The 19,490-nt window shown below is 35.5% G+C and overlaps 1 non-coding gene across 1 annotated transcript; it reads left to right on the top strand.

Moving 5' to 3' along the window:
• Positions 1–10,126: 10,126 nt before the first annotated feature.
• LOC141663344 (small nucleolar RNA R71) lies at positions 10,127–10,233 on the top strand. The gene has a single exon (XR_012551423.1). It is a non-coding gene; the product is annotated as a small nucleolar RNA R71 (small nucleolar RNA).
• The last annotated feature ends 9,257 nt before the right edge of the window (positions 10,234–19,490 follow it).

Genomic DNA, 19,490 nt, shown 5'->3' with positions numbered 1-19,490 from the left:
GAACATTCTCTTCCTACACTGGAAGGGGTAGATCTTTTATTGATCATACACTATCTTCGTGTACAAATTCCTATACCCAGTAGAGCCCTTATAATTGTCCCTTGAGACTAAGAACTAAACCAAAGCATAGTTCAGTGTACACAAGATGACTATGATGACCTCAATTCTAAGAATACTTGTACAACTATCACTATGTGAACAACTGCTGACACGTGAGTGAACTCCATCAGTTGTTCAGCTGTGTGAGTCATGTTCAGTGAACTTATTCTATAATAAGCACCTACATACTAGCTATAGTGTCACCACACAAATGTCTATGAGAACAGACATCCTTCATAATGAAGCAAACATAGTATGTACCGATCTTTACGAATTATTAATTACCAGTTAGTAATCCTACAACCAGGAACTATTTAAGTTTAGAGTTATCATCTTTTAGGTCTCATTATTACGATCTCATCACAATCCATAAAAAGCTTTATTCTAAACTGTGGTATATCTTATTTAAACATTTAAATAGATAGAGCCCGCAATAAAAACAAAACAAGCCTTTTATTAATATCAATGAAATGAAAACAGATTACATAAAAGTTATTCCTAAATCCTCATACATGATTGGACTTAGGACATATCTTTTTCAATCTCCCACTTGTACTAAAGCCAATCACTCTGGTATCTAATACCCATCTTGTCTTTATGATGATCAAAGTGACTCTAAGAAAGTGGCTTTGTGAGTGGGTCTTCTACATTATTATGTGTGTCAACTCTCTCGACGTTGACATCTCCTCTTTCAATAATCTGAATTGCACCACCATTCAGAGTAAACACGTACCCTGACATGGATTTGCTATCACTTTCTGATTGAAAACTAGAGTCAGTATAACCCTCTATTTTCAACTCAGATTCACCACTAAAAACAAGAAAAATGTCCTGAGTCCTTCGCAAGTACTTAAGGATGTTTTTCACTGCTTTCCAGTGGTCTTCACCTAGATTGGATTGATATCTGCTCGTCACACTAATTGAATAAGCAACATCAGGCCTTGTACACAACATCGCGTACATGATAGATCCTGTTGTTGAAGCATAAGGAATCTTACTCATACGCTCTCTTTCCTCAGGTGTCTTTAGGAGACATTTTTTCGGAAAGGGACACTCCATGGCTCATCGGTATGAGACCTCTTTTGGAGTTTTCCATGCTAAACCTTTTAAGCACTTTCTGGATGTATGTACCCTGGGTAAGACCTATCATTCTTCTAGATCTAACTCTATAGATCTTCATACCGAGAATGTAGGATGTTTCTCCCAAGTCCTTCATGGTGAAGTTCTTTGATAGCCATACTTTGACTGATTGTAGCATCGGTATATCATTTTTTATAAGAAGTATGTCATCCACATACAATATAAGAAATGTTACCGCGCTCCCACTAACCTTCTTGTAGACACATGGTTCATCTATGTTTTTGATAAAACCAAACTCTTTGATTGTCTCATCAAAATGGATGTTCCATCTACGAGAAGCTTGCCTTAAACCATATATGGTTTGCAGCAGCTTACACACTAGGTGTTCATTTCCCTTGGAAAGAAAACCTTCTGGTTGTGTCATATACACTTCCTCCTCAAGTTCCCCATTGAGGAAGGCCGTTTTCACGACCATTTGCCAGATCTCATAGTCGTAGTAAGCAGCAATCGCAAGCAAAATCCGAATTGATTTTAACAGGGCTATAGGAGAAAAAGTTTCATCAAAGTCAATCCCTTGCCTTTATTTGAATCCTTTTGCCATGAGCCTGGCCTTATAGGTCTCCACCTGGCCATCTGCTCCAATCTTTCTTTTGTATACCCACTTGCACCCAATAGGCTTAACACCTTCAAGCACCTCAACCAGAGTCCATACTTGGTTGGTATACATAGATTCCATTTCGGATTTCATGGCACTATGCCATTTTTCTGAGTCAACACTACTCATAGCCTCATTATAGGTCACAGGGTTGTCATCATCAATGACTGACAACTCATTGTCATTCTCAATGACAAGGCCATAATACCTCTCAGGTTGGCGAGACACTCTCCCTGTCCTACGAATGGGCTGTTCCACAGAAGGTTGTTCAGTCTGAACAGGTGTTTCCACTTGATCCGTAGTAGTTTGTGCTTCTTGAACTTCATCAAGTTCAATTTTGCTCCCACTGTTTCCTTCAAGGATAAACTCCTTTTCCAAGAAGGTAGCATGTCTGGAGACAAACACCCAATGATCGGTGTAAAAGTAATACCCCAACGTCTCTTTAGGATATCCCACAAAATTATATTTTACAGATCGAGATTCCAGCTTATCTGGGTCAACTTTCTTGACATAAGCTGGACATCCCCAAATCTTAACGTGTTTAAGACTCGGTTTCCTTTCTTTCCATATCTCATATGGTGTTTGAGGAACAGATTTGGAAGGTACCTTATTCAGTAAATATGCTGAGGTTTCCGATGCATAACCCCATAGGAATACTGGAAAATTCACATAGCTCATCATGGACCGAACCATGTCTTACAAAGTTCGATTTCTCCTTTCAGATACCCCATTTAACTGTGGAGTATATGGAGGAGTCCACTGGGAGACTATACCATTTTCTTTGAGATAATCTAGAAACTCTCCATTCAAGTATTCACCACCTCGATCTGATCGAAGAGTTATAATACTGTGTTTGGTTTGTTTCTCCACTTCATGTTTATATTCTTTGAACTTTTCAAAGGCTTCAGACTTGTGTTTCATCAAATACACATATCCGAATCTAGATCTATCATCTATGAAAGTAATAAAGTATGAAAATCCACCCATGGCTTGCGTAGACATTGGTCCACATACATCTGTGTGTACCAATCCTAGCAAATCTGCAGCCCTCTCTCCATGTCCACTAAATGGAGATTTGGTCATTTTACCCAATAGACAAGACTTACATGTAGGATATGATTCAAAATCAAAGGGGTCAAGTAACCCTTCCTTATGCAATGTCCGCAGTCTATTTTCACTAATATGACCTAGCCTACAGTGCCATAAATAGTTCAGATTTTCATCATCTCATTTTCTTTTATTAGTTTGTTGAATCAGAAGTAAATCATGCTCTACGTCACATACATACAGACCATTATTTAAAATGCCACGTCCAAAAAGAACATTATATCTAAGGATAGAACATTCATTATTCTTAATAATAAATAAAAAACCATCCACATCCAACATAGGAATAGAAACAATATTCCTCACAATAGAGGGAACGTAATAACAATTATTCAAAATAATAGTCTTGCCCGTAGGCATATGTAAACTAAATGATCCTACAGATATGGCCGCAACCCTTGCTCCATTGCCCATACGTAGAATCACCTCATCTTTTTCAAGAGTCCTAGTTCCCTTTAGTCCTTGCAACGAATTGCAAATATGAGAACCTTAGGCGGTATCTAACAGCCAAGTAGAAATTTGACCTAGTGACATATTAACTTCGATCATGAACATGCTTGAATCAGAAGCGGTAGTCTTACTACCCTTCTTCTTATTCAATTTTGCAAGGTAAACCTTGCAGTTCCTCTTCCAGCCCCAACTTTTTATAATGAAAACAAACAGCTAAATTAGGACCTGTCAACTTGTGAGCATCTAGTATGCTCCGGAGTGATAGTGCAGAAGACATGACGAATATAGTAAATCTGTAAATGATAAACACATAACAACACTTAGCAAATATTCAATTTCATTTTAAAATACTATATGAATCGGGTCTTTATTCATAAGTGTCTCCCACTAGTTTATCTAATTTTTTCAACCCCCTAAGTGAAAATTAAGCATTCATAATGCTAGTGGGAATAGGGATCCTACATTCCATCACACAACCTCGGCTGTGGCACGAAACGTCATGTGATGTTCAATAGGCAGAAAACTCTTGTCAATTACATCTTATGTTATTCCCTAATATAAGTTTCGCCTCTTGAATAATTGAGTCACGGCTGTGGCACGATAAACTCAATATTCTAAGTCAAGTCTAACCCAACATTTCGTACAATTGAATCAGTCTCCAACGGCCCACGGTTGTAGCACGTACCGACCTTTAGATTCTAATTCAATGTACACATCTCTATGTAATAGACAAGTATTTCTTATTTCGAAATCAAAGTCCTCGGCTGTAGCACAAAACGACAATGATTTAAAAATAAGAACCACTTTCTACCATGTTGGAAGGCTATGACCGACACAAGCCCGTTGTGTCATTGGCCAATTACTACTTGATATTATTTAATTTTAGAGGGATTATATTACGTTACAATCATAATCATATTATAAAGAGATTTTTCCTTTTAAATTAAATATTTCAAATCAATAATCGATAATCAGATAATTCCCAGATCGGGTGGAGCATTGTCAAGAGGCGTCACTTAATAACCCTTTCTTACAGATAGAAATCTGTTGTTGACAGAATCATCCTTTCTCTCAATATTGAAAATTCATATTCAATTACATGTTTCATAAACACAAGAATCTCATGATTGTATTCATAATATTTATTGTTAAGGCAAGAAATGATTCATATTCTAGATTTTCTAGAGGACGCCTTATATTGATTTAAGTTCACCTAAATCTATCATCGCATGGTAAAACAAAGGCATATATCTCATATATAAAATTAAATAAACAAGTAAATGTAAAGTGCAATAAAGTAAATGTGCTTGGTTATGGCCCCATCCTATGTGATCTTTATCAAGCTCATGATAAAGATCAAGGTCAATCTAATATGGTGATGGAAATAAATACAACTACTTATTACATAAGTCTTCTTCTTTGTTTAGACTTTTTGTATGCCTCATCTTCTTCTTTGTATCACCTCCATTGGATAGCCTTCTTGAGTCTTCAATTACATTACATGATTGAAAGTAAAACTAATCTAATGAACTTACAAGAATAACTCGAGTTACATTCGAGATTTATGACTACAAAGATTGACGACATGCAAGTCGTATTTAAAACCAAAACCAAAACCATTACACTAAGGTCGAAAGGCCATAACCATCCACCATGCTCATACAACCATAAAAACATGTTAAAACACATAATCTGATCTTAGCATATCATATTATCCATGATCTAATCATAAAAAGAAAATATGACAGAAATCAGAAAAATCAGAATCAAATCAGAAAAACAAGAATCACTGTTTACGGGCAGTTAACGACGTCAAACGCCTTACAGACGATTCGTTGATAGCTTTAGGTATCAATTTTGTTCAGACGCTTGTTTACCTATGGAATAGGGTATTCGTTTGCGTAAATCGGACACCAGACCCAGATTTCAGCAAATCTGCAGCAGCCAATTCAGAATCCATATCTAATATGATTCTCATAATTAGAAAAACATAAATCATGTATATATCAGTATATATACAGATTACATAATCATCTTATGATTATACAACTCACATGAATATCATATATTCAAAACCATACACATATAAGCATATTATATCAACATCAAATCATGGCGAATCACGTACATGCTCATATATCGAAAACAATTAAACACATAAAGGAATTAAAAACTTTTCGCAAGTAGCTCTGATGCCATTGAAGGGTTTTTAGCACATAAACGCAGCGAAAACATAAATCTAATCATAAAAAAAAACAAAACCCTCCGCAGGATCCATGCGAAAAATAATATTTAATTCGTAGTTCAGTATGTTTACCTTAAGAAACTTTACGTTAATGGAAAGATGGAGGTCTTTAATAGCGATCCAAGAATGATGAACGGAGATCCTTAGCAGCTGCTCCTCATGTGTGAAGCACTCCACCGGTATCCACCAAGAAAATGATGTAATGAAGGAGGAGGAGATGGAGAGAATTAGGGTTTTGTAAATCTTTTTGGTTGAGGCAAAAATAGGGTTTATAATAGTATATTTATAGGCAAAATTTTCAGCTGAAAATTTTCCCATGAAATATTATTATAATTAACCCTTTATTATTCTCACTAATAATTAAAACACCTTTTAATTATTAATCCTTTTTCTAAACTCTTTAAAAATAATTCTCTCACTCGATTTAATTTCCAAAAATTAAATTCTTAATTAATAATATTAAGAACATTTTCATAATTAATTTATAATCAATTAAATCTCATTTAATCAATTATTAAATTTTCCAATTAATTATTTATTTCATAAATAAATAATTATCAGCCATTATTAATTAATTCCTCCACCATTAAATCATTCTCTTTTATGGTGTGACCCTGTAGGTTCAATATTAAGCCGGTAGTAGAAATAAATAATAATAAAACTATTTTATCATTATTTATATAAATTCTCTAATTCATTAAATATGATTAATTAATTAATCATATTTATTCTACACCGTGAGGGATACTTCTCAGCATATTGTGACTATCCGGATAATACGAATTTACTGCTTAGAATACCAAGAACCTATTCAGTGAGTAGTTACCGTACAATTAATTCCTTCTACCCTGCAATATCACGATTAAATACAAGGCATGGAACTTGTGTCAAGCCTATCTTATTTAATCACTTGCTTTTCCATTCACTATGCTTAGTTCTATTTAATATAAATTAGAAACTCCTTTCTAATTTCATTCACTCTGGCCAAAGATTCCTGAACTAACATAAGTGGATCAGCATTGAACATTCTCTTCCTACACTGAAAGGAGTAGATCCTTTATTGATCATACACTATCTTCGTGTACAAATTCATATACCCAGTAGAGCCCCTATAATTTTCCCTTGAGACTAAAAAGTAAACCAAAGCATAGTTCAGTGTACACAAGATGACTATGATGACCTCAAGTCTAAGGATACTTGTACAACTATCACTATGTGAACAACTGCTGACACGTGAGTGAACTCCATCAGTTGTTCAGCTGTGTGAGTCATGTTCAGTGAACTTATTCTATAATAAGCACCTACATACTAGCTATAGTGTCACCACACAAATGTCTATGAGAACAGACATCCTTCATAATGAAGCAAGCATAGTATGTACTGATCTTTGCGGATTATTAATTACAGGTTAGTAATCATATGACCAGGAACTATTTAAGTTTAGAGTTATCATCTTTTAGGTCTCATTATTATGATCTCATCACAATCCATAAAAAGCTTTACTCTAAAATGTGGTATATCTTATTTAAAAATTAAAATAGATAGAGCCCGCAATAAAAACAAAACAAGCCTTTTATTAATATTAATAAAATCAAAACAGATTACATAAAAGTTATTCCTAAATCCTCATACATGATTGGACTTAGGACATATCTCTTTCAGTTTATACCATGCTTTTATTGGAACCCATGGTGATGATGAGTTCAATTATGGGCTAATCATTATCATGGGGTTCTAGTGGATTTACTTATGGATTTCAATAGTTAATTGGTTTGATATCTTGGTGTGTGGTGATTGTATGATATCCTAGTATTGGTTGTGCTTATTCTTCTTATGTGCGTAGCTAACATATAAGATAGCATGTTAATCTTTATTGAAGCGAAAGTGAATATAGAGGTTTAGAACTTGCCATGCTAGCATAGGTTCATGTATTGTATGCATGATTCGTAGGTAATTTTAACCATCTTACTTGCCCTTTGTAATCATTATGGATAACTTATGCTTAAACCGTTATGTTGTCAAATTCTATAGACATATAGGGTCTCAATATAATTGGTGCCTATTCAGCTTCTATCTCTTTTGTGGATGTTTGGTAGAATGGTACTCGTGTAACAAAAGTTGGCGTTTATCAGTTTCGTGTTATCTGATTAGTGTCATCACCATCACATGCTAAGGTTAAGAACAAAAAGGCTATTGAATGAAGTATTTAATGAAGTTAGAATCCCATGTTTGTCATATATATTAATTCAACCTCAATTCTTTTAGTTAATGTTATTTAGTATAATCTCTTAGTTTAATAAAAACCCAATTTGTTATTTGTCTTAGCATTGAGCGATAACCATACATTGTTGCATAGGTGCATAACGAATCTGATTTATATCTTATACTACTTGCGAACGAGTATACTTGCGTGAATATTAGCGCGTGTTTTCACCCTAACAATAGTCCATCAATTTGATGATTTAAACACTCTCAGAATTCTCAAGAGCTTATCTTCATCACTTCCTGAAAGGTCAGATGTAATAATAATAGGAAAAGTAGATGCATCACCTAAAAATGCATACCTCAAGTGATCAGGCAATGGTTTGAGCTCAAGGGTAGGAGCTTCTTCAATAGATGGCTTAAGAAGCTTTGGAGAATTTTTCAGCTCTTTCAATCCAAGATACTCGAAAGGCAAGTCCAACTTCCTCTTCCATGGGAATACATTCAAATATTGCATTTGCTCATCCCCTTCTTCATCTTCACTATCCGAATTTCCCGTTAAGGCTCTTTCTAAGGCGTCAGTCCTTAGCAAGTGATCAAGCTCTGAAGTCATTACAGAGTCGACCAACTGCACTTTAAAGCACTCATCTTCATCAGTAGGGAATTTCATTGCATTGAAGACATTAAACGTGACATCCTGACCCTGGACTCTCATGGGAAGTTCACCTTTTTGCACATCAATAAGAGTTCGGCCCGTAGCTAAGAATGGTCTTCCAAATATAATGGGAATCTTCTTATCTTCCTCGAAGTCTAAAATGATGAAATTAGCAAGGAAGATGAGTTTATCCACCTTAACCAATAAATCATCCACTACTCCTCACGGATAAGTGATGGAACAGTCAGCCAGTTGCAAAGACATGTTCACAGGTTTTGGATCAGGTAGTCCAAGTTTCTTGAAAACGGACAAGGTCATCAGTTTGATGCTAGCTCCCAAGTCACACAAACACTTGTTGAATGACAGATTGCAAATGGTGCAAGGTATCGTGAAGCTTCCTGGATCTTTAATCTTAGGAGGTAGTTTCTGTTACACCACAACACCACACTCTTCCGTTAGAGCAACAGTTTCCAACTCCTCAAGTTTTAGCTTCCAAGATAGAATACCCTTCATAAACTTACCGTAGCTCGGCATCTGTTATAAAGCTTCAGCAAAAGGTATGTTCATGTGCAACTTCTTCAAAACCTCCAAAAACTTGGCAAATTGTTTATCAAACTTCTGCTTTTGAAGTCTTTTGGGATATGGCGGAGGTGGGTAGACCTGTTTATCCCCTCTATTACCCTTAGGAGAATTGCTTTCAACAGCTTTCTTCTTCAGTTCCACCTCGGCATCCTTCTGCACAACTTTTTCCGCTACAATCTCATTTTTTGGAATTGGCAAAGGTGTAGATGCACCTGCATTCTGAACAGAATCTTCACCTTGATGAATTTGGGGGCTCGTGACCTTTCCAAATCTCAATGTGATTGCCTTCAACTGTTCCTTGACTTCTCTCTTACCTGGATTAACTTATGTATCACTAGGAAGAGTTCCTGGTTGACGGTTCAACCAGGCATTGGCAATTTTCTATATTAGATTCTCAAGAGTCTTGATAAAAACCGCTTGGATTTTGCACATAAGCCTCAACCCCTCCAATTAATATTTTTCATTATTAGATTGACCAGCATTTCCATGTAGTTATTGTTGAAGTTGTAGTTGTTATCTTAGTGCATACTGTTGTTGAAAACCAGAAGGGTTGAGTTGCTTTTCTCCAAACTGCTGATAAGGCTATTGTACCACATTCTGATTGTTACTCTAGCTGAAGTTAGGATGATTGTGGTTATTATGATGATAAGTGGCAGGAACTGGTTGTTGTGACCTCTGAAAGTTGCTAACATACTGAGATGATTCATTAGATATAGAACATTGCTCTGTCTCATGCGCACCTGCACAAAGCTCACGGACACTAATGATCTGATTAACTCCATAATTAGACAAAAAATCCACTTTCATCGTCAACGCCTTTAGCTGAGCAGCTATAGCCGTAGCTATATCCACCTCTAGAATTCCTGCTACCTTGCCTTGAGGTAGTCTCTGAGTTGGGTTTTGATATTCATTAGCATCCATTAATTCAATTAGCTCATAAGCTTCATCATAGCTCTTAGCCCATAAGACTCCATCTTATGCTGCATCGAGCATAGGTCTTGACTGTGCTCCTAAACCATTATAAAAGAAATTGATGATCATCCAATCAGGCATTCCATGATGATGACACTTCCTAAGCATCTCCTTGTATCACTCTCAAGCCTCACACAAAGATTCTCCCGATTGTTGTGAAAATTGAGTAAGAGCATTCCTGATTGCAGCTGTCTTCGCCATAGGGAAGAACTTAGTAAGAAACTTTTGAGTAAGATCCTTCCAAGTAGTGATAGAACCTGGGGGTAGAGAATGCAACCAACACGTAGCTTTATCCCTCAAAGAGAATAGGAAAAGCCTCAGTTTCACGGCATCTTCAGAAACATTGTTAAACTTGAAGGTGTCAAAAATTATGATGAAATCTCTAATGTGCATGTTGGGATCTTCCGTTGGAGAACCCCCAAACTGAACTGAATTCTGCACCATCTGAATCGTGCTAGACTTGATTTCCAAGGTACTAGCTGCAATGGCTGGTCTGACAATGCTAGAGTGAATGTCATTGATCTTTGGTTGAGAATAATCCATCAAAGCTTTCAGATTCGCTGCTGGTTCTCCCATTGTAATGATTCCTTCTTCTTCAACTTTCTTAACTTCTTCAAAAACTTCTTCAACTACTTCAACTTTGTCTAGAGTTTCCTTACGAGATTGAGAACGCGTTCGCATACACGCTCTCTAGAATACCTAAAACAGAAACAAAAGAAACAAGTAAGTAAAATATCCGAGTTAGTAAACTTCATTGACCACTGATGTCAAGCACATAAACTAAATTTAACACTGATTTCCCCGGCAGCGGCGCCAAAAACTTGTTCACACTAAAACATGCGTGAAAATACACGCAAGCGCACGTGATCACGAGTAGTATAATATTTAAGTCGAGTTTGTTCCCACAAAAACTGGTTTAAGTTAAGTTTAGATTATGCACTTATGCAACAATGTATTATTATCGTTCATAACTAAGACAAGTAACAAGTTTGAGTTGATTAACTACTTAAGAGATTATACTAGCATGCATTAACTAAGATGTTAGGAATATGTTGTGAACTTGATGATAAGTTAAACAAAAAAACTTAGTAGATTTAACTTAGTGAATTTTGTAGCTCTCAACGGATGTTCTAATATAATCCCAACGGATGAACTATATAGTCCTGGCGGATGACAATTTGACATCCATCGAGAGTGTAGCTTCTGTAACAAATAAGTATTGTAGCACATTCCTGCAAACAACATGTTTTAGTCTAGTAGATTGTGTAGGGTTCTCTAAGTCATGTTGACTACTAGATTAATATGCAGAATAGGTTGGCTAATTATAAATATGAGATATCTTGTAATTCTGTATAAGTGAGAGGCAAGTATCAAATAGACTCCCGACGGATGATCTACAAGGCTCCTGACGGATGATCAACATATTCCCGACGGATGTTCAGCTTAATCCCGACGGATGATCATATTCAAAATAGTTGTTGATAGTGACAACATAGTCACATGCGGCAGGTGTTTGCAAAAGGAATGTGGCAGCCTATTAAGCAGGATTTTGAGAACAAAGAAGCATTACCATTTTAATGCAACTAAGAAAATGTTCAAAGTTGTTGGAATAAAGTAATGAAGTAGCATGGAGTTAAACTAGATATAGTTTTGTTTTATTATCTTGTCTTACTATCATGTGTAAACTTGGTGATATATAAACCAAGTGTAGCAAGTAGAACAATTAACTAAGCAAGCTTATTTTCATAAGAAACAGATCAAGCTGTATTCTGTAAGAATTTCTCAGTAGTTTTGTTTGTTCACCTTGTAAAGCAGCTGTGAGCTATTCAAAGCTTCACAGAGTTCTCAATCTGATATATATATATATATATATCTGATGGATACTTTCAAATCCACTAGAAAGTTTTAAAACTTGTGTTTTATTCCTTAGTGCTTTAATTTCTATTACTCTTTCGTTCCACACTATTGCAAATCAAACACTGTTATATATATTAAGTTAGAACAATTTTAAAATCTCAAAAAGTAGCCAGAATTACATTCAACCCCCCCTTCTGTTATTCTTGTTGTATTGTTAGGGAATAACAATTAGTATCATAGCAAGCTCTTGAAGTATAAAGAGTGTAAAGATCACAACAATCAATAAGATGAACAAAAAAGATGTTGGAGTTAAAATTCCATTTCTGAATAAAGACAACTATCACCACTGGAAGGTGAAGATGCACCTACATCTTCTTTCTCAAGATGAAGCTTATGTGGATTGCATTGAAAGAGGTCATCATGTCTCTATGAGAGCTGCTACAGGGAATGAACCATCAGTTCCAAAACCTAGGCATGAATGGTCTGATCCATACATTGAACAAGTCAGGAAAGATAAGAAGGCCATTAATATACTGGTTAATGGTGTTGAAGGTGATATGTTTGATAACATCATTACCTTTAAAAGAGCCAAAGAGGTTTGGGACACAATACATATTATTTATGATGGTACTGAGCAAGTAAGGGATAATAAGATGCAACTCTTGATTCAGCAATATGAGCACTTTCACTGTGAAGAAAGTGAGTCACTTACTAACCTTTTTAGTAGGTTACAGAAACTACTGAATGCTCTAAAACTGCATGGAAGAGTCTATCAGAGAAAAGACTCTAGCCTCAAGTTCCTTAGATCACTCCCTAAGGAGTGGAAGCCAATGACAGTCTCATTGAGAAATTCACAAGATTACAAGGAGTTCACCTTGGAGAGACTGTATGGCATCCTGAAAACCTATGAGCTTGAAATAGAGCAAGATGAAAGGATGGAGAAAGGAAGAAAGAAGGGAGGATCCATTGCACTAGTTGTTGAACTAGAGAAGGAGAAAGAGGTGAAGGTGGAAGCTATTGAATCTACATCAAAGGTCTGTGAAAGCAAGGGTAAAGGGCTGATAGCTGAAAATGAAGAACAGTTGAGTCAAGATGACATGGGTGATATTGATGAGCATCTAGTATTCTTATCCAGGAGATTTTCCAAGCTCAAATTCAAGAAGAATTTTGGAGTAGCCAAGCCAAACAGAAATGTGGTTGATAAGTCAAAATTTAAATGTTTCAATTGTGGCTTTGCAGGTCATTTTGCTAGTGAGTGTAGAAAGTCTGATTCCAGCAAAAAGAAGTTCAAGCCTATTGATTATAAGCAGAAATACTTTGAGTTGCTCAAGCAAAAGGAAAAGGGCTTTCATCACACAGGAGAATGACTGGGCTGCAGATGAACTGGATGAAGATGTAGATATCAACTATGTCAATCTAGCCCTAATGGCCAAGTGAGATAAAACAAAAACATGCTCATCAAGCAATCAGGAAATTATAACCAATCTATCTCATTTATCTAAAGCTGGGTGTAATGATGCAATAAATGACATGTCTACTGAATTATATCACCTGCGTGTTACACTTAAATCCCTCACCAAGGAAAATTCTACAATTAAAGAAAACAATTTATTTTTAAGTGAGAGGAATAATGTGCTAGAGTCTCAATTTATTGAGTTTGAAAAATTGAAATTAGAATGCAAGGTTGCTAAGGATGAACTTACAAAGTCCTTAAAGAAAGAGGAGATTTTAAGGAAGCAACTTGAACAAGAACCAGAAGTAATTAAAGCATGGAAATCATCTAGAGATGTTCATGCTCAAATTACTAAAGTTCAAGGTATAGAATCCTTTTGTGATGCAGACTGGAAAAAGAGCAAAGAGAAGCTTGATTCCAATCTGGTTGAAGGACTCTTTACAGATATGGACTCGACGGATGATGAAAATCATCTGTCGGATAATCAAAAGGATTACCCGTCGAGAGACAAGGAGCCACATTTGTCGGCTGTGAGTAAACCAGTTATGTTGGTGAGACTGCGTAGCCGTATGAATAGTTACGTGATAACTCAACACGAGAACAATATTAGAACACGAGAGGTTAATAATACTACGACTACACAAGAAAATAGGATGAATGAAGACAAGGCAAATACAAAGAATCAAAATATTAGAAGAAGGCTTGAAGTCTGTTTACAGGTCAATGAAAGAAGTTCATTAATATGTTCATGTCTCAGTGAAGAATTAAGGTTAAAGACTTTCAGGGTTTCAAAAAGGATGAAGATTCAGTGTATAAAGTGCTACCAGAAGATTTCAGTGTATTGTCATTGATTGAAGATAGATAGTGTATGAAGCATAGGAATCTGAAGAATTGAAGACATGGTATAAACAGAGGTTAAAAAAGACAGCTGCAGTTTTAAAGTTATACTCACTGACAAGAGCTCAGTTATATGTTCAAGCGTCGGTGAAGAACAGTAAATGAAGTGGTCAAGATTGTAGTAGCAATTAAGACGCTGTTTAAAGTACCAGAAAGGATTCCAGTGAAAGTACAGTTGTTTATTAACGGTCAGTGTTAGAAGCAATGGATATTCAACCAATCTGTATCAACTCAGAAACACAAGACAAATTGAATTAGGTTCTCTCAATGCTAGTTGTTTGTGAACCAGACCAGTGCACCAAACATCAGTATAAAAGAAAGGATTTTAATTCAATTACAGAAGAAAGTGTTGATACAATGAAGAATGGCAAAATAGAAGCAAAATATGCTAGACAGAAGACTCTTCACTCTGGTCACCATAGAAGTGTAAGTATGGTCGCCATAGAGCTCCAGTGATTGCCATAGAGCTCCAGTGGTGGCCATAGAGCTCCAGTGGTCGCCATAGAGCTCCCATGGTCGCCATAGAGCTCCAGTGGTCGCCATAGAGCTCCAGTGATTGCCATAGAGCTCAATTGGTCGCCATAGAGCTCAATTGGTCGTCATAGAGCAACAAAGATGTTGGTCGCCATAGAAGAAAAGCCAAACGATCCTACAGTCGCCATAGAACATTTGGTTAATTTTCCAGTGAATTATACAATAACAATTCAAGGATATTTTTGGACACAAAGCTTCCACCCGTCCAAATGAATTGAAAGTCTACATAGAGAAGCAGAATATATAACAATCAAAATGATTATTGTTAAGAAGTTCTGTTCATCTTCTCTCTCACGAAAGGTGATGAAAACAAAGAAACAAAGAGAATACAGAGAAACTTAGCACATTGATATATGTTTAACTTCTCACCGGAGTAACGCTATAATGCCCGATTTAACTCTTGTATATTCATAAGGGCATTATAATCGTTATCCGGTAATTAAATTCTAGTACAAACAAAAGCTAGATCATTGTATAGGATTTAATTTGTAAATCTTTGTAGAAGTTAGGAACTTTGTTATTCTTAGATTGTAACCAGTAAAGTTATTTACCGGAGTATAGCAAGACCCCTCGCGGATTTATATATAAATATATACTTCCCCGAATATCTTGTGTTCCTAGTTTTATATTCCCAAACACTATTCACCTCAAGAACACGGAACCACTAACCGAGCACTAAATCTATATCCGCTAAAGATTCGAAGAATTTTTAATTTAGTGATTATCGTATTCAACCCCCCCTTTCTACGATAATTCGGGACCTAACAATTGGTATCAGAGCTTTTTGATCAATATACAGCTCAGGTCCGGTGTGTCAGCCCAAACAGTCAAGTTCTCATATTTTCAGATTTTTAATTTTCAAAAATTATCAACACTTGAGATTTTTAAATTTTAAATAATTTGGACTTAGCCATAATTTTTATTTCTGATTTATTTATTTTTCCTTAAAATTTAAAATTTTTAAATTTAATTTTTTCTAAAATAATAATTTACATTTTATTTAATTTTTAAGAAAATTCAAAATTCTTGAAAATTAGATTTTACGTAAATATTTATTTTTGATTAATTTATTTTCAAAGAAAATTTAAAATACTGGAGATTTAATTTTCCTTAAATATTAAATTAAGGGTACTCAAGGTATTGGTAGACTCAGGATTCTTCCGGAATTTTAAAGTCGATTTAATCTTTTGAAGAAAACGAAGACCATGTGTTATTCAGACGGAAAATTCCCGAACACGAAAATTATAGATAATGGTTTTCTTACTCCAATGGAAATGATTTCAAGAACTATAGAAGAAAATTGTGGAACCTCCTCAAAGGCTTACTCCATACGATACCACTGGGTTTTTCGACACAGGAAAGAAATGAAATTTCTATGGGTATAGTTTTTCTCGAAGATTTTATAGACAACTCTATGATTCCAGATTATACAGTCACACAGTGGTCTGTACCAATGCTATATTTATTCGGGAATCAATGAGATCATACAGGCAGGAATTGGGGAGGTCGGAGAGAATAGCGGGGACAAACAAACATCTCAGTTACATGCAGTATAGTTGGAACCTCAGGACAAAACGTAAGAGTTACTGATAACTGAATCAAAGGAAGCTCAGGTAGAAGTACTTGAGGGACTGGATGTCAGGGCAGTGTTTCACATGTCAGGGAAGTTTGTTCATATCAGATTCACAAGGAATACATAAGCTATATCCAAGGATCAAGCCTATCTATTCTGAAGCAGAGATTCTTACAGATTCAGTTCAAGAGGTAGTTACAGACCGAGGTTGGGACATAAACAAGATTTAATAGCTATAGGTTTGACAAGCAATATGTGTCAATTAACTATCAGGGGTTTTGCTACAACAGAACAAGAAGCTTGACAAACAAGGATGAATAGGGATTCAGTTGAAGAGTTGAGACAAAGGTGGAATGTTTTCTTAGGGAAGTAGCCAGTCAAAACTTATAATGCACGGGAAAGAGTTGGGATGTATCAGCTGACGAGAATAATTAATATCTTGCTTTCATAGTAATCTCTGAAAATGGTCCAACTCACATATCTCAGGTTTCAAATTCTTGAACCACTGCAATACTTTGCTCTCAATATTCAAGCATGATAAGATCGTAGTGTTTAAATGTTTAACACCCGCACAAGCAAGATAGCATCACACATAGATAATGCTGAACTAGTTCACTAGATTATTTTTCTGGTAACTATGAATGATCTTAAATAATTGTTTGAATATTTGTTGAACATGATTAATTGCTTTAGTGAGGTATATGTTTTTCCAGCATATAAGACCTTTGTTTATGCGTACTCTCTGTATCTTATTACATTCTGATCTATTCATTTGATCTGAATTGTTCTTTAAGATGTATTACTGGATTGAGATAGCTAGATGAGATTTATCAGCAGGATTGGACTAGATAGAATTAGTGATTTATTTCTTAATTATGTTTGCTCAATATCATGCATGTCTTGCTTAATTCTTATTTATAAAGTTTTTGAATGAATGCCATGTATTCCTATTCAAATGCTTGCTTATTTTTATGCCATGAATGCATCTCCTAGTACTTGCATTAATTATAGAAAAAGCATGTTTAGGATCACAATAGGGCAAAGACTGCTAGTCCTCCTTATGTAAGGTTGGAACCATTTATCTCCTAGCCTAAGACAAATCTGTCAAAGGTATTAAAATGGATAAAATGGTCAGTCAAAGACAAGAATTAGCATGATAAGGTTGCAGCTGTTGGTATCTCTGGTTATAGTAAAATCTCTAATCCATCTGGACCCAAACTAATAAGTTGGGTACCAAGAACTGTTAATCCATTTGTGAGTGCAGGGCATAAGAGGTCAATTGATTCTTATGTATTCTTGCTAATTCATACTCAAGGCATATGATCAAAGAAAGAGCCTCATAATCAAATATGATTAACATAAGCTATTACGTCAGTAATCTTTGGAGATGACAGGAAAGTTTTTTATCACGGGACAAGCTATACAGAAAAAGGGATGTCATCATGTACTCAACAATTTCTATCACTGATAACAACTAATCATTGGAGTCACTAATAACAATTGAAGCAACTTCCTTGCTGGAGAATCAAGGCACAAATCCTCTTATCAGATCAAAGGATAAAATGTGAAGTCAATGGTTTCTACTGTAAATCCTCATTTGACAAAAGTTTAGCTATGGCATTGGAAGCTCTCACCCTTAAACATCAACTCAAGGAACTCTTTTGTGAAAAGTGGTTAGTGAGAGGACTGTCTCATCTGAAATTCAGAAGATGTTAAATGTGAGGCATATCAGAAAGAGAAGTCAAAGACAACATCACATCAAAGTAAAGATATACCTTAGTGATGATTCATGACTACTCTTAACACAAAGTTGTTGTTTATGCATTCTCAAGACAAGACATCACGGATGGTGATTGATCATATCAGGAGATCAAACTGGAAGTAACTGTAATAGAAATAATCTTATGGTCAGATAATGGGATTGAATTCGAAAAGCAGTTCTGATTAATATCTGTAACATCAAGAATATTTTGAGACATATTCAGCACCGGGAGCTCCGTATCAAAATGGAGTGGTACAAAGAGAGAACCTAAACTTGATTAAAGCTACAAGGGAAATATCAAGCTTATCAAGACTTTCTAAATACCAAAGGGCTGGACAGTCAAAACAGTTTGCAACAAGTAAGATCAATCCTTGATCTGGATGTATACATGAAGACCACTAATGAGTTAATGGCCAATATGAGCAAACACTGGATAAGCTGAAAGTGTTTGGAGAGAATGTTCTACATGAGATAACAATGAAATATTTTCAGTTATTTGAAGATCTTTGCATTTTCAGCTAAGACTTTTTAGGATATTTTTCATGGCTACTCAGTGGAGTATACAACCTATAGCTACAGGGCATTTGTGGTTGATCAACAGGTGGTGATAGATAATCTAAGTGCACAGTTCAACAACTCCATACTCCAAGCTGTTAAAGGAGAAATTAATGGTATTGATGATTCATATCCAAGCAGTGGAATAGCAGTGTATAACACAACTCATTATTTCAATGAAGCCAGTCAGCAAGGGTAGGAATTTTCAGGAAATCCCAGCAATAGCTTAGGGGGAGCAAAAGAAGGATCAACTAGTCAGACACAACACCATATTGAAAATCAGATGACACTAAAGAACATATCTGCTGAGACAAAGGGTTTGATGTCAATATTATTCCTGGAGTCTAGTTCTTAAGTGATCCAGATGGTGGAGTAATGATTAACAGGGCTACTGAGTGTGAATGATTATTTCTCTAGTTTAGGTCACACAAAACTGTAGAAGGGGGTTAAATACAGTGTATAATACAATCAAATCGATTTAGAACACAATTAATAGAAAATAGATGTATTCGATATAATAAACTCTGTTACAATGGAACTGTTCTCTCTCAGTGATGAACAAATATGACGAGAGCTGCTAGGTTACAATGTATGACCTTCTCGATAATGATAACACGTATAGTGTAAACCTATGTTTGTGTTTATATAGTACACAGTTACAAGATAACTTCTAATTGATATAGAATATAATTCTATCTCCTAAAATATATCAATCAGATATCTTATATAATTCTTCTATTCCTCTAACTCTTTTCTTGCATATCTTCTTCTGTATTAGTCTCGATCTTCTACTGTTAATCAGCTTCCTTCCT

The sequence above is a fragment of the Apium graveolens genome, chromosome 5 (assembly GCF_009905375.1).
Source record: "Apium graveolens cultivar Ventura chromosome 5, ASM990537v1, whole genome shotgun sequence".
Lineage (NCBI taxonomy): Eukaryota > Viridiplantae > Streptophyta > Magnoliopsida > Apiales > Apiaceae > Apium > Apium graveolens.
This window is presented reverse-complemented; position numbering and strand designations above follow the sequence as displayed.